The sequence below is a fragment of the Lactuca sativa genome, chromosome 2 (assembly GCF_002870075.4).
Source record: "Lactuca sativa cultivar Salinas chromosome 2, Lsat_Salinas_v11, whole genome shotgun sequence".
Classification (NCBI taxonomy): Eukaryota; Viridiplantae; Streptophyta; class Magnoliopsida; order Asterales; family Asteraceae; genus Lactuca; species Lactuca sativa.
Window position 1 is genome coordinate 208,247,308 of NC_056624.2, and position 13,872 is coordinate 208,261,179.

The window sequence follows — 13,872 nt, forward strand, 5'->3', positions numbered from 1 at the left end:
AACTTGTATTCCCCCCTATAAAACATGTAAAAACATTTAAAAGGTTCATTAAGGGGTATGAACTCACCTGGTGTAAGTAGGTCCGACGAAGGTGCCGTTTGGGCGTTCGGTGTCACGCAAGGACTTGAACACACACAATGACCTATTTAACATATGATAACATATGTTCACATAAAATTAGTATATTTAATACTAATTAAACAAATATACGCGCTCGCAGGAGCGGAAAACACTTTGGTTAAGTGTTTGGGTGTCCCGGGTAGCGTTTAAGGATGTGTATGACCTAGGAATGGAGTTTACTCTCCGAGAGTAAACCCTTAATACTTAGTTTACGGCCCAGGGACTACTCACTATGAGTTTACGGCCGTAAACTCATGGTGAGGGTATCTAGTGTGCTAAAGTGTCTCATATCCATGGTAGATTTATGCTAGGCTCAAATATAAATTGTGTAAATGGGTTTAAGGCATGAAATGGCCCCTTTGAGGAGTTTACAGCCATAAGCAAGGGAGCTTACGGCCGTAAGCTCCTATACATACCTTCTTTTGGTGTTTTTAAAGGATTAAGTGGTAGAGGGTAATTTCCTAAGCATTTTGGTAATAGTCTAAGGCCATTTGGGGGACAAAATTAATGTTTTGGGGATGTTTAAGGGTGTTTACGGCCCTAGTACATGCCTGGGCCGTAAACTCCTTTTGACCCTTCATTTTTTTGTGTTTAATTGGTCCAAACCCAAAATACTAAGTCCCTAAATTATGTATGAAGCCTAAGGGTGTTTTAGGAGTGAGTTAGGGGCACTTTTGCATGTTTGTGAGGTGTTTACGGCCTTGACAAAAGCTTGGGCCATAAAATCCATTTTACACCCCCAATCTTTATGTTTAAGTGATCTAAACCCAAGAGGATAAGCCCTTAATCCATGTGTTAAGCCCTAGGGTGATTTGGGAGTGTTTTTGGGGCATTTTGACAAGGTTTAGAGGTGTTTACGGCCTAAGCATGTGCTTGGGCCGTAAACTCTCTTTTATGCCTCATTTTGATTGTTTTAAATGAGCAAACACTCCTAGGCTAAATCCCCTAATAGTTTCTAAGCTTAAGGATGAGTTTTAAGGCATGTTTGGCACCATATTAGGGGTTTACGGCCCTAGAGTGTTCCTGGGCCATAAAATCCTTATTCCATGCCTTCTTGGACGATTTTTGGGCTATAAACACAAATCATAATGTTTAGAATAAGCTAGGGTAAGTGGACTTACGGTTTGGAAGTGTTTGGTTGCGGATTTGGGGCGAAAACAGGTCTAGAGAGAGAGTATAGAGAGAGAGGATGGAAAAGCTCCAAATGGAGTTTACTCCCCTTTATATATGGGTGGGAGTTGGAGCTCAGTGGAATTCTACCCAATACTGCCGTTAAACGGGGCTTTTGGTCGCACCCGATTTAGTTGTCGTAATAATAAAAACTAACTTTTCCATTTAAATGGAAATGTGTACTACGAGTTTTTATTTCTCTTATCACGACTTAACGACAGAAAGATATAAATAAATGAAACAATTATTTATTTGACGACCTCTTATTAACGGAACTTTTATACAGTGGAATATTCCGTTAACGGTAATGGGGAAATGTAACGGAACAACTTGGGTTGTCACAGCATCGTTCCTGGTAACAAGTCAATACGGAATTCTACTTGTCGATCAGACGGTAATTCAGGAAGATCCTTGGGAAATATTTCTGGATAATCACACACGACAGGAATGCTCTGCATCTCCTTTTTCTCCTTTGCATCAATCACGAATGACAAATATGATGTACATCCTTTGGCCAAACACTTTCTGGCTTTCATTAGAGAAATAATCCCAGAATTCACTCTGCATTTTTCCCATACACCATAAATGACTCTTTCCCTGGCGGGTTTACTTTTACAATCTTCTTATTGCATAGTATTTCAGCATCATTGGCGCTAAGCCAATCCATTCCCAGCACGATGTCGAAACCATTTAACTCAATAGGCAATAATTCCTCATGGAACTTATTCCCATTCAAATCAATTAAGACGTTTTTCATATGATGGCGAATAGGTGTAAACTTTCCACTAGCAACTTCGACTAATAAAGCATTATCTAGTCTATCAACAGGCAAAGCTAGTTTTCTACCAAATTCATGTGAAATAAAGGAGTAGTTGGCTCCTGAGTCAAACAAAATTTGGGCAGGCAATTCGTTTACGAGAAAGGTACCTGAAGCGACATCAACTTCTTCTTTAGCAGCTTCCGGTGTCATCTGAAAGGCTCTCGCCTTCGGCTTTGGTAGAATGTTGGGTTTTGCTGCCTCCTTCTTTTTCCGACAATCCCTCGAGATGTGCCCCTCCTCACCACACCCATAGCAGACTTTCTTGGTAAGGGTGCATTCGTTGGTATAGTGCCCTGGCTTTCCACATTTGAAATATGTGGCTTCCCCGTCACATTTCCCATGATGCTTTTTCTTGCATTTTTCTCACCATTTCGCTTCGCCTCCTCCACCTCCTCTCGAACCGGATTTCGAGAATTTATTTTTCTTGTTGGGCCTTGAAGGTCCATCGAACTTCCTCTTTGCACCAGCCTCTGACCTCTCCAGACCCTTCTCCCTGATCTGAGCCTCAACATTCTTAGCAACCCAGATAGCGGCTTTCAATGTGGTTGCTTGCTTAACCAATGGACCAAAGTCCGCTGGTAATCCACGAGCAAACTTATTGGCTTTTGAGAGTTCAGTTGGAACTAGGTATGGGATAAGCTTCATCTTTTCTATGAAACTTGCAGCATATTCAGTAATGCTCATTTTTCCCTTCTTCAAATTTTGAAACTCATTATTGATTTCCAGAAGGTCCTGCTCTGAGCAGTATTGCAGTTTCAATTGTTCCACAAAGTCTTCCCAAGACATCTTGCTAGCTTCTCCCTTGGGCATCGAGTCAGATAATAGCTTCCACCAACTCAATACTTCATATTTTAACAAAGGGATCGCAAGAGCGGTCTTCTGCCTGTTGTTGCATTCACAACTTTCAAACATTGTCTCCATTTCGGAGATCCAGTTTATAACTTCTATCGACGTCGGGCTTCCAGATAGACATGGTGGTTTGGATGCCATGAAATCTTTGTACTTGTATCGACGTCCGTCATTTCCTCCGTCCTGGTTGTTATGTCTAACCAACGGTCGGTTGGCTTGACCAATAATCCCACTGAAGTTTCCTCCTTCCAATTGCCCTTCACTTAATTCGGGTTGTACAATCGGCATCGAAGGTTCTTCACGATTTTGCTGAAGCAGACGTCTAGTTTCTTCCATCTGACGATCCAACATCGTCTAAATCATCAATTGTACACCAGCCATTGTAATTGGCTCAGGTGTTGCTGCTACAACAAGTATTTGCTCGATTATAGGTGGTTGGTTCCTGTTTTCGTTCACGTTTCCAACTCCGCTTCTTGTTCTTGCCATCGTTGATCTATACACTGAATAAGGTGAATTTAGATCCTTATTTACGACAGATAATTAAATCATCCATATCACTCCGAAACGTTTACATGCTAGTTATAATATCGTAGTCCGACGCTTAGAACCCTAAACACATAAGGTTTCCAGATCCGGTTGACAACAAACCATAGATCCGAACAAATAATATCATATATGGCAAACATATAACATTTAGCACATAAAAGCATTTTAGGCAACTTTTCTAAAATAAACCAGTGCTCGTGTCTAAAGTATAACAGACACTCATCTCACAATCTTCACTTAGCATTCTAAGTTTAAGTCTAGAAATCTTACAAATTCCTAGTTCGCTTAAACTAATGCTCTAATACCAACTGTGACATCCCTAAATTCACGGCTAGAAAAGACCAATTTAATTTTTGCTTTTTAAAATAATTTCAGAGTAATCCTTTGATTAAAAGGGTTGCGGAATTTGTTCCCAAAACAAAATATGATAAGATAAAATTTATCAAAGCATTTCTTAAAGAAATGTATTTTCATATATAACAAAACTCGGGATTCCATGTTTCGATACAGACCAATAGCATAAACGGCACATTATAAACCTTACAATAGTTATATACAACTACTGGCCTATAAAAAATATCTTGATGATTCATCCAACTTATGCTCTCACGCCACTACCTGTAATACAAATAAAATTGAGTGCGTCAGGCTTGGAGCCTGGTGAGCATATAGGGTTTTCAACCCACAATAAATAATTATATTTAATTTCACCAACCAACAATAACCCGATAAGCCATTCCCGTTATTCTCACCTTGCGTCCCTAAAATAACAACTATCACAAGGGACCTAGTCTAGGATTTTTCATCGGGATGAACATTACTGCAAAGCGGTTTCCTCAACAATAGATGTCCTAAAGGCAACCATGAGGGGGATAGAGTACACCGGTGAACACATCGTTCACAACACCTACATGTTATGAATCTGTCAGCGTTCCACTAGAAAGTCTAGAAAGAGTCCGTGGTCGTCATCCATACTCCGCTAGATGACTAGATCAACAACAACATCGAGACCTCTCTATCTACCCATGTTATACCCAACAATTTTGTAGATAACATATATATATATATATATATATATATATATATATATATATATATATATATATATATATATATACTTATACAATTTTTAAAACCTGTATAATATATCCATTCAATACTCATTCCAGATAACATATATTATACAAACACATAGCACGTATTTTATAGAGAATAATTCATATCTATGTGTTAGAAGAAAGCAACTACACACTCACTTGATAGGAAGATTATCGGACAACACTACGGCTCTTAAAGTAGTATTCTTCGGTGAAACCGGAATATCTTCACACACCGAGCTTCTCGCGGGCAGAGCATCAACTTGAAACTCTTTTCTTCTCGGGATCTTCGGTGCTTCGGGACTCGCTTTAGGTGTCAGGATGATACCGGGCTTTCGGGGGTACTTCAAGACAGCTAGAGAGGGTATTGGGAGGGAGAGAGTGAAGGAATTAGCAACTATGGTCGGCTACCCTTCGATTTCTATTTATAGGGCCATTTTTCTGGATTCACGTCTTGAATCTGAAAATTCATGTTGTGAGTTCAGTCATCATCAGGTGCGACATCGCAACTTGGGTCTGTCAAGCTCCAGGAGACGTCATTACTGAGTTCACGTCGTGAACTCTGACACGGTGTCAGGTTTGTACCCCGAACTCCAGAAATTCATATCTTTCGCATGCGAGTTCCGTTTTCGACTTCTTTATATGCACGAGTAGGTGAGATTATGCTCTACAACTCTTGTTTAGACTCCGTCGGCTGATTTTGACTTTAACTTTTATTATATTATTTTTAGTAGGCCGGAATTCACAACTCCTTCATCTGACATCCGTTTTCGTCTGTCTTTTCACCGCTAGACTACTATCAACGAAATCTTTGATTCTCATTTAGATTGTTTCGGCTAGAAATCAGTCGATCTCGTATTCAGACTTTGGGCTGCGTACCGCTAAGTCGAAACTTCGAAAAATAATAACTTCCTTATACGAAGTCAGATTTAGACGTCCTTTTTATGCACGCTCTCGGTTTAACGTATGCTGCGAATTTCGTTTAGATCACTAAGGCTAAATATCACTTTATCGTAAATTCACTATTTATGTCACACAGTGTCGTACCAGTTCTGTTGTGAAACTTCGACAAGTCATAACTTCTTCGTTATAACTCGGATTTCGGCATTCTTTATATATTCGGAAACCTTACCATGACCACTACAACTTCATGTATAGATATCAGGCTTATCTAATATTTTATTTTATCCCTTATTTTTATCCTTAATTCATTTAAGTTACACCATTAAGCATAAAACCCATAATACTTAAATAATACATTCTTATTATTTCACAATGGTTTACAAAGGTTAATGTAGACTATTACACCATCATTAATGCCTAGCCAAGAAACACCGGCGTTACACCACTCTCCACCATCAGCTGCATAAGAAGTCTATGTTATCTCTTCTTAACTAGCTCACAAATACCATTACATATTACTAAGACCAGATAATTCTTCGAAGGAAAGGTCCTGCCCTACAACAGTTGGACTCAGACAAGAGGTGCAAAATAAGGCTGGACCTAACCTTCTAAAATTATTGTGTCCTTGTAATATGTAACTAAACATATTCACCTACTATTTAATTAAAGATAAATAGAACTCCTAAAAGCACAAAGCAAGCAACATTCGAGCATTGAGTAACCAAAACTAGACATATGTTAAACAAGCCATCATATCACTGACTAATTAGCTCTAGCATGCAGTTCAATAAGCACATACAGTAGGCATAAAAGGCATCTCTCCTAGATCCCTAGCTGTATCATACACGTTCAGTTATCGTGTTATGTAATTTTAAAAATGAACAATATTATGAAATATTATGTGATTTTGAGCGTTGAGTTCTAACTAATAGTTTTTACTAGAAATGAAGTAAAACTATGTTTAGAATCACTCGGAAAATATTGGAAGTCTTATGAGATTCCAATCAAAAGTCAAATATTGAAAATTAACGAAAATATAAAGTTGAAAATAAGTAAAATTATATTAATTAAAGTTGCAAATAATCTCGTTAGAAACATTTAGGCAAAAACATCATCGAAATCCGAGTTATAACGAAGAAGTTATGACTATTTAAAGTTTTGCAACAGAACCGGCATGACGCCGTATGATGTAAAAAGTGAGTTTTCGATAAACTACTGTTTAGCTTTAGTAATCTAAACGAAAGTCGTGGTATTCGTTAAACAGAGAATTTTCATAAAAAGAACGTCCAAATCTGACTTCGTATGAAGTTAAGATTTTTTAAGTTTCGGAATAGTAGTAGACAGCTAAAAACTCGAAATAAAGATCGAGTGATTTTTAGCCGACACAACCTAAACAAGAATCGAAGTTCTCGTCAATAGTAGTAAAACAGTAAAAAGACATACGAAAACGGACATCGGATGAAGAAGTTATGAATTTTTAACGGACTTTTTCTGTCCCGGCCCGTTAAAAATATAATATTAAAACTGAAGTCAAAATTAGCCAACGGGGTCGAAACAAAAGTTGTAGAGTATAACTTCACCTACGTGTGGATATAAAGAACGTCAAAAACGGAGCTCGTACGCGAAAGTTACAAATTTTTGAAGTTTGGAAATTCGGTGTACGCCCAGCATACTCGTGTTCACGGTCCGAGATTGGCCACGTCGCCTATTCCTCGCAATTGAAACGTATCACGCAGGTTCGACACGTCTGATGCCATGCATCAGGGTACGCCCAGCGTACTAAGCTGTACGCCCATCGTAATGGCTAATAGAGCAGTACGTCCAATGTACTTGAAGATTACGCCCAGCGTAATTCATAATTCAGCCACTATAAATAGAGAGCAAAGCCTTCGGGTTTTTGTTTAGAAATCTATTCCCTCTCACTCTCTACTCTCTTTTAAGCTACTTTTAACCCCCGAAGTCCTAGTATCATCCCCAAAACCCGAAGCAAGTCCCGACACTCCGAAGTTCCCGAGAAAATCATATTTTCTAGCCGAAACTCTACCCAAGTAAAGCCGGTTTTCAACTAAAATCCCCGGTTTCGTCACAGAAAGTCATATTTAGAGTCGAGGTGCTGCCAAAATTAATCCCCGATTATTTCACGGTGAGTTCAATATATAGGAACAATTATAAGTTATGTGTTATATGTGCTATGTGCTTTTTCCTGTTATCATCTCATGTTATTATTTCCGCTATTATGGTAGCAAAGTTGTACCTTTGACCATGTGATCAGTGAAAGGACTTAGATTCACGGTGGTACTAGTATGTAGCCTCTGGCCATGTAGAGCATGTCTCGTAAGAGAATGACTTCTATTATATGGCATTGGCAGAAGGTTAAACAGGGCTAAAAGTCTGAAATCTACCAAAATGTTTAATCATAAATCGTATGTCTTCTATGCCATTTGTGTTGGATTACTGCCTAAGCCCATAACTATTATTGGTATGTACTTGACCCGATTTGGCATGGTCCATTTGGGTAGTACTTCACCGGAACAATTTATATGGATAGTCTTTTGATAATAGTATGTTTATCATTTATATTAATATATATTATAAGTTCTAATATATGAATATGGAATCATATTATTTAATTAGTATTGATCAAGAATTAATTTAGAATTAATTTAGTGATTAAAAGGAACTAATTAAATATGGACTCTTATATATAGTATGGGCCAAGTTCATTTAGGTTGGGCTAAGCTTGCATGTATAGTCCATGGAGTTTTAACCCATGGATCCTATGGAAATGAAAGGTCATGGGTATTACGGTTTACATGGATGAAACCCTAATCCTCCATACTATATAAATAGGTATTTGGCACTTGAAATGGCACTAGTGTGTGAGGATTCAAGAGTGGGTCATTTATAGTGTGCTTACTATTCTCTTAAGTTTTGCCAAGGTGTTCTTGGTGATTTGTGATTCCACTTGAGGCTTCCACGCTATTGAGGCTAAGCTCTTAAAGATCAAGACTTCAAGCTTCATCAAAAAGGTATGTCTTATAACTTGTTCATATTACCCAAGTACCAAAGATTGTATGCTAGTTAGGGTAATACCTTGGAAAGTTCAAGTTTGCATGTATAATAGAGAAAACATAGATCCATGGTATTTAGGGTTGCATGTACACCATAGGAGTGTTAGAATGCTCAAAACCCAACAATTTGTGCCAAAGTGTTATTGATGTATATCAAGTATTGAAATTGTTATGTCTCATTGATTGTATATCATTGAATCAAATCATCGATTAATATGGAAAGCTTGTCGCATTTCACATATGTCTTTGTTGTTCCTTGTACCCCTTTGCTTCTGCCATATTAAAGTATATATATGGCATAACGTTATATTATATCTATTATTGAACTTATTAAGCATCACCGCTTACCCTTCTCAGTGTTTAACAATTGCAGTTAATGAGAATCCAGTATAGTCATATAATGTTGGAAGATTTAGAATAGTTTATACTATTACTTTTGTACTTGGGTTTACGTATGTCTAAAACTATATTATCCTGGGTAGTTATGTAATAAGTATAACATTTTGTAATATGTTAAAACTTAGTCGGTTTGTATCCAGTATTTTGTAATCACATTATCAATGTAAAATATTATTTATAAATATGCACGTAGCATGTTTTGAAGTAACAATATTGTGAAGTTTGAAAGTTTGGATTTTTCAGAAATACGAAAAAGAGGTCTTTTCACTAGCCATGATCTAGCATGCAGTTGAATAAGCACATACAATAGGCATACAAGGCATCCTTCCTAGATCCTTAGCCTTAATCTAGCATACAGTTCATATATTCACACTTCATAACATAATATAACATGTATGGGTATCTTGGGGAAAACTTACTTGAGCCCGACCGATTGCACGCATCACACTCCTTGTTCTTTATAAAACCCTTAATCTTAATGTTAGAAAATTATCTTTCTTGTAAAAATCTCTCAAACCCTTAATTTGAGTCCAGACACCCCCCTCCCCGGAAGGTGTGTCCGAATCCCTGAAACCAAGGCCCTGTTACCAACTTGTAACATCCCAAAATTAATGACCAAAAATTTTCATTTTTAATTATGTAATTATAAAAGCCAATAGTCTAAAACATAAATAGTGTCATCCCGTATCATAATAAAAAACCAATATCTCAATAACCAAAACATGTCATAAGAAAACAATCATCAGAGTACAACTCCCAAAGATCTCATGTGCGGAAAATCATAGTGGGATGCATTACGAACATGTCGGATCCTTTCCTTTCGAAGAAGAGGTACCTGAAACCAAAACTGAAAACTGTAAGCACGAAGCCTAGTGAGTTCCCCCATCATACCACATACCATACGATAAACATACTGCCTAGCATATTCGGGTGCCGGCCTACCCCTTCGGTCTCTTTCAACCGGCACTTCCTAGCATCTCAGGGTGTTGGCCTACTCCTTCGGTCTCTTTCAACCGGTAACTGTCTAACATATCTGAGTGCTGGCATACCCCTTCAATCTCTTTCAACCCGTTACGGGGTCGATTTCACCCCTACCACTACCACATAATATCCGAGCATATAAGCACCTATATCACATACTGCCTAGCATATATGGGTGTTGGCCTACCCCTTCGGTCTCTTTCGACTGGTTAAGGGGTCTACTTCACCCCTACCACTACCACGTAATAACATAGCATACAAGTACATATAACTCAACAGATAGTGGCATACCAAACAATTATCACAAAGACAATCATTTGTACTATAAACAACTACTAGTGGGCCAACATTGGTGCCTTCAACCCACTCATACAGGGAAGGTAACTCACCTCAACTATGAGTGCCGAAATCGTACTCCTCGGATGGCTCAGGACTCCTCTCCCTAAAGCATAACAAGTCACTTAGTTAGTTATTAGGCCCAAGTATGACCCCCTAATGGCCCAACTTCGAATTCATGTCCCACGGCAAGGTCCCCTAGTCCTTGCCCTAATGGGCCTTTCCCCCAAGGTCCAATCGATAATCAATTTAAGGCCCAAGTCTATTCCTTTAAGATTTAAAGCCCAATAAGGCCTAAAAAGACCAAATATCATAAATCCCAGTCCTAGGCCCAGAGGCCTTACTCCACAATTGGTCATGAGGCCCAAAAACCACATTAACCACTTTGCATGTGTACGCGCAGCTTACCTGTCACGTACGCTGACCTTGACCAGAAGTGGGAAAAATGACCCGGAACGTACAACGTACTAGGGGGTACACCCAACGTTCCTGCCAGTCACCCTAAAGTCCTTCTTTTGACTTAATTCATTAAGTCCCAACGTCCAGAACATAGATCTAGGCTCCTAATAATGTCCTTAACCATAAAGTTATAAACTTTATGATTTTGCATGCATGGATGGGGATTAAGACACCCATTAAGTCCATAAGCTCACTTTGTGGCCATCTATCACTTGCATGGTTAGGGCTAACCATCAAGATCTGATTTTTATGGTCCTAAATGCTTCCAAGAGCTCAAAAGGACAATTATTATGGACAAATTCTTCCAAAACTCAAAGGACCTCAAGTATGGGACCAAAATGTGACATAAAACACTCCAAAACAACATCTAAGCATGCAATGGTCAAGGTTGGAGCTTGATACCTCAAATAAGTCAGAAAAGATGCCAAACTTCTGGATCTACAAGCTCTCTTCAAGTCCTTGCTCCTTCTTCAAACTTCTTGCTCTTCAAAACCACCAAAACAACACCAAAATGGTCAAAGTAAGCTTAAGATACATGCAATGTAGTTAGGATTCGATTTGGGCACTGAGAGGACAAGGGAGGCTAGGAGGATAAGGGTTTGGAGGGTTATAAGTTACTTAACTAGGGGGCAAACCTTAAAACTTAGTGTTTGTGTAACGTCCGTGTTTCTAGGCTAGGCATTAATGATGATGTAATAGTCTAGGCCAACTTTTGTAACTTGTTTTGAAGTAATAAAAATGTATTATTTGAGTATTATTATGTACTTTATACTTAATTATTATGATTTAATAAATTAAAGATAAAAATAAGTGTCAAAAATAAATGTTAGATAAAGTCGATATCTATGAAGAAAGTTTTAGTGGTAGAAACAAGGATTTCGAAGATATAAAGAATACCGAGATCCGAGTTATAACGAAGAAGTTATGACATGTCGAAGTTTCGCGACAGAACCGGCACGACGTTGTGTGACGTAAAAAGTGAATTTACGATAAAGTGCATTTTAGACTTAGCAATCTAAATGAAAGTAGTAATATACGTTAAACCGAGTGCGTGCATAAAAAGAATGTCCAAATTTGACTTAGTATGAGGAAGTTATGAATTTTCTAAGATTTGGCATAACAATATGCAGCCCAGAATTCGAATTATAGATCGAGCGATTTTTAGCCGACAAAACCTAAACGAGAATCGACGATCTCGTCGATTGTAGTTTAATGGTAAAAAGACAGATGAAAACAGATGTCAGATGAAGAAGTTACGAATTTTTGAAGTTTGAAAAATCGGTGTACGTGCAGCGTACTCAGAAGCTAGGCCTCGGATTGTCCATATCGCCCTTATCCTCGCATGCAACACGTATCTCGCACCCTTGAGCCACGTATCATGGTGTGCCCAACGTACGAAAGCGTACACCCAATGAAGAGCCTCGCAAGGCAGTACGCCCCGCGTACCAGGAATTACGCCCAGCGTAATGAGGAGCTTCGGCCACTATAAATAGAAGTGCGAGGCTGCCCGATCTATGTTTACAAAACTTACACTTTTACGCCCTCTCATGTCTTCTAAGTTATCTTAACACCCCCAAAGTCTAGGGAACCACCCTAACACCCGAAGCAAGCCCCAGAACACCCAAAGACCCCGAGAAAAGAGTTTTTCGAGTCGAAACTTTGCCCGCGCAGAGCCCGATTTTTAAGAAAACATCCTGATTTCATCGAAAAAGATTGTTTTAAGGGACAAAGTGTTGTCCAATTATCGTCAAATGAAGTGAGTGTAGTGTCACTTTCATCTTACACATAGATATGAAATATTTTCTATAAAATACGTGTTATGTGTATAAATATTGTTTGTTTACTTAAGATGGATGTTGAATGAAGTTTTTGTACATGTTTAGAATGATTTAAATTGTATATGTATATTCATCTACAAATATTTTGGGTAAAACATGGGTAGATAGTTGATGTGTGATGAAATAAAATGATAAGAGGCCTCAATGTTTTTGTTGTTCCAGTCATCTAGTGGAGTATAGATGACGACCACGGACCTTTCTAGACAGTCTAGTCAAACGCTGGCAGGCTCGCAACCTGTAGGTGTTTGTGAACGATGTGTTCACCGGTGTACTCCATCCCCCTCATGGTTGCCTTACTGACATATATGGCTGAGGAATCCCCTTAGCATTAGTGTCCATCCCGATGATGATCCTTAGGCTTGGTCCCTTATGATAAGTGTTTAGGGACGTAAAGTGAGGATAACGAGAATGGGTAATCATGGTTATTGTTGGTTGATGAAATTAATAAATTTATTGTTGGTTGATGAAAGTAATAAATTTATTATTATTTATGGGTTGAAAATCCTATATGCTCACCAGGCTCCCAAGCCTGACCCACTCAACTTTTTATATTACAGGTAGTGGAACATGAGCATAGTTGGATGATGACGAGGGATTTTTGGATTATAGGCCAGTAGATGTAAATCAATGTTGTAAGCAATGGCAAATCTAGAACAAAAAGCTACATGATTCCTCATATAGAAATAGATAGGTCTTTTATATTTTTTATTACTAGAAGGTAGGTCCTAATATAAGTTTCTATATAATTTCTTTAAAATATTAAAACTAAGGTAGGTCCTAGGACCCACCTGAAGTATATGTGGCTACGCCACTGGTTGTAAGGCCTATATATTGTGGGTTGAAAACCCTATGTGCTCACCAGGATCTCAAGCTTGACCCACTCAGCTTTATGTATTACAGGTAGTGGAACAAGATCATAGTTGGATGATGACGAAGGATTCTGGATTATAGGCCAGTAGATGTAAATAATTGTTGTAAGGCCTATATCATATTGTTTATGCTTTTGGTCTGTATCGAAACATGACATCCCGATGTTTTGTAATATAATGAAAATACATTTCTTTAAGAAATGCTTTGATAAATTTTTATCATATTTTGTTTTGGGGACAAATTCCGCAACACCTTTTGAAAGATTACTCTGATTTTATTTTAAAAGCATAAACGAAATCGATCTTTTCTGGACGTGAAAAATGGGGATGTCACAGTTTAAATCCAATCAACCTACGCCCAACGTACGTATGGGTACGCCCAGCATACGCATGGGGACTCCCCGCTCGGCACCT